We start from the raw sequence: 4,016 nt of genomic DNA, 5'->3' as shown, positions 1-4,016 counted from the left end.
GCTTAAGGACTAACAAATCTAATAAGTTTTCTAACCATTTTGTTTTGTAGAGTTAGAAAAACGTTTGTGGGTATCGTATCTGTTAAACCCTCAGGAGACACAACTCCTCCTACTAGGGACGCCTAGAGGTTTAAAGGCTTGTTGCATACGCTCAATGCAATCGAGTTACCTACGAAAGTGGTCTAGTTAAACTTCTTGTTTTGTTTTTCTTGTTGTTTTGCTCGAGGACTAGCAAAATCTAGGTTTGGGGGTATTTGATCGGTTCATAATTGTATATCATTTTGTACCCTTCTAGCTTATGATTTGGTTATGTTTTTGAGTTAAACTTGTGCTTTTAATCCTTTTTGTGTTTATCTTTCAGTTCATTGAGCTTTAGGTAATAATGATGGCTTTAGAGAGCATAATTCATGCAATTCAAGCATGTTAAGGCCTAATTTGGATGAATGGATGAAGAGCTTAAAGACAAACTCATTTTGGCTACAGCCCCCTGCCAGTCCAGTTCCGTAGGTCATATTGCAAGCTTTGTTTCAACAACCTACATAGCTCGAATGAGGCCACATTCTTCATGAAAGTTGTTCCAATTGGTGTGTACTATAACATATCCAAAATTCAGCCTCATTGGATAAATCTGGAGTCCGTTACCTAGCAAACACAGAACCATGCTCAGGATGGATCTTATCAGCGCGGAAAATGAGTTAGCAATTTGTTTTGGCCTTAACTTCCTCCTCCGACCTTGGATTGGCCCAAATAACATATGGCTGGAAATAAGACATTCTGAACTTCAATTTCGAGTGCTTAAAGTCCTAATTTGATTAAGAGAAGCCCAAGTTGTAAGCCCTTGAAGTTGCTGGTCATGCTGACCTCAGCATGTGCTGGTTGGATGCTTGGTCATGGTGAGCTAGGTATGAGCTATCATTTCTGGTTGGAAGCTTGGTCATGGTGACATGAAGATGAGCTAGGGCTGCTGGTGGGATCTATTGGTGAAGTGCATCAACCAATTCAAGATTTTCTAATACAAGTGCATCACCCAATTTAGATTTTCTAATACAAGTGCATCAACCATTTCAGATTTTATAAAACAAGTGTTGTATGCATTAGCCATATTGAATTCAGATTTTCACTTCCCTTAGGCCTATAAATAGGGAGGTTCTCTAAGCTTGTAAACACACCCCAAGGGGGGGGAGCTCTCAAACACTTCTCTAGAGCTCCCTTCCCTTCTCTCCCTCAAATTCTCTTAGTTTTCCTTTCTAGTTTTCAATTGTTATAATGAGATCTTTGTGCTAAAATTCTCCTTAAGTTTTTCTTAGTTCCACTTTACTTTTCATTATGTAAATTCTTTTCTTTAGTTTCAAGTTTGATTAGTTTCCAAGTTTCAATTATGGTTTTTGTTCTTATTCATTATGCTTATAAGTTAATATGCTAGTTTGAATGATTGATCACCATTTAGGCTTGCATGTTAGCTATCTTGGTTTGAATTAAGAGTATACACCATGCTTTAATTCGAATTGAACTATGAATAGGAAGAGTATGTATGGACATTCGACAACAGGGATTAGATACATACTTGGTTGTTTAAATTGTTCTTCTATGCTTAATGGGTTCCTAATGCTTAATTTTAGGTTAGACAACAAATGATCAAATTAGGGAATTAGGAACACAAGGTTATGACCACACACCATGGCTTAATCATACTTTAGCTAGAATCAATCCATTAATCTAATTGAACTTGGGAACTTATTTGCTTGAGGTATTTCCTTTTTCTTGTTTTATTTATTTCCTTTTTTTTCATTTCTGTTTTGTGTAGGAGAAATGAATGGGATCATTCAATCACCAATCCTCGTGGGATCGACCTCGCACTTACATACGCTATACTACCGAACGGCTCGTGCACTTGCGAGTATCACAAGTTGAGGATGCAACTGAATCCATTTTGGTGCAGCTGTATCTACACAACAACTGTCGTAACTTTTGTCGGGTCATTGTGCTCGGATACTCATCAGACGACCACCCATCCGCGATCTCTTCTAAACCCCCATGACTGCCTACCCCGCCACTAGAACCAGGTACAGCCACTGTGACTACCTCTCTGACTCCTCCCTCACCTCCTACATTGCCTTGCTCGGCACCTCCTACATCGCTTTGGTCAGCAGTACCTACTTCTTGCTCAGCAGTACTTACTTCGCCTCGGTTGCCCTCCCCCACTCGACGATACTCAAATCCCCCACCAAGACCAATGGGCATGTCTTCCCCCATCTGGTCGACTGCCTCATACATCTGTTCCACCACATCATCCTCCCTGTCACCCCTAAAAACCGACCCACTACTCCGCGTCTCTTGCGAATCAGACATGTCAGATCGGCTTGACATCGTTCCACTGATTCCACTTCAAACACAACCAGGTGGGGCCACAGTTGGAATCTAAGAATCAAACCATACCAAAAACAAGGAAAAAATCGACGAACACTAAAACTAGACCTAGAGAAAACCAACCCCAAAAAATAAATTCTGAGAAAGAAAGAAGGATGAAGAAGGAAAGCAGAGAAAGAAGAAGGAACACAGAACTTACCAGGAATTATGCTCGCCAGAAAGAAAACAAATGACACAAACTCGTTCCTTCACAAAAAAAACTCGCTCAGAGCTTTCGCACGGCAGTAATGGCAGAAAAATGGATGCTGCAACTTCCCCTTCCATTTATATCAAACCACCCGATCATCCTGACCATACGTTTTTTAGCACTTCGCCACGATGCCTACACATGCTCACACCACACGAGCCGTCAGGTGAAGCGACGGCAAGATGGAGCGACGCGACCCTTCGACAAGCCCACTGACAGGGGCCATTAAATGCACTCATGGACAGCCAATCGACAGCCGCCACGCCACTCCTACTCAAGTGTCTCCAAAAATTCAAAAACCCTGGCGCCTCCAAGGAGCTTGCTCGGTTACGGAATTGGGGGCTATACGACCCAATCCGAAAGGAAATAAGAAGAATGAACATAGGCTCGGCTCATCTGAAAAAGATAAACTCCCCAACCAAAATCGGCTCCTTCAGCTGAGGAGTTGGGGGGCTACTGTTGATGGAACGTAACATCACTATGAGCCGAGCCCATTAGAAGACCACGCGACCTTGTACATACCGACCCGACCCCAGGTTGCGACCAGTGATCGGTTGTCTTGTCACCGACCCGATCACTGTGACTTACAAATATCTGTTTTACAAAGGCATTAATTGGGACAACCTGGCAAAGAGTAAGATCGAGTAAATGCACCGCCCACTCTTGACCAGGTGTCGTCTTGCCCTTCAAACTCCATGTAAAAACAAGTTAATGATAGGAAGAGAGCATTCAATACACTTCCCATCCCTGATATCCTTCCACTTCATCCTCTGACCCCTGTCAAGGATATAGGTGAAACAAAAGCACAACATTAAATGAAACTCAGTCAGGAAGATAAAGGAGGATGATCTCATTTAATGTCAAGATCTTTATGACCATTCTCCTCCTATAAATACCCCCCACCAATCTCTGGACAAAGGTAATAACTATTCTAAATAGAAAAGACCCCATTTCCATTATCTTCAAACTGGAACAATACCTAACTTAGCCATCGGAGAGGGTTCAACTGGGACTTACCCCAATCTGCCCAACCTTTGAACTTGTTCTATGTGCGCAGGTTTACCTCCAGGTTCATACACCAATCAGTGTAGGATCAGCCTAGGCTACCTACTAGAAGGGAAATCCAAGGGGTCAACAAAGTTGACAATGTTAGACCATCTCCAACCATGTTAGGGCTAAACTCAAATTTTCACCCTCCAAAATACAACTATTCATGTATTTTTAGGACTCAAATTTTTTTTCCCTCCAACCTTGCAGACTCATAATTTGAGTCCGCAACTTTATTAAATTGTTTAAGAATGATTAACCCCTAAAAAATTAAAATTCCAAAACATAATAGAATTTCACTTAAAAATAAAAACAAGTACAACACCATAGTATGCCCGGAATAAGTTTTGGGGTT

The sequence above is a fragment of the Prunus avium genome, chromosome 2 (assembly GCF_965620075.1).
Source record: "Prunus avium chromosome 2, drPruAviu1.hap1.1, whole genome shotgun sequence".
NCBI classification, from domain to species: Eukaryota; Viridiplantae; Streptophyta; class Magnoliopsida; order Rosales; family Rosaceae; genus Prunus; species Prunus avium.
This window is presented reverse-complemented; position numbering follows the sequence as displayed.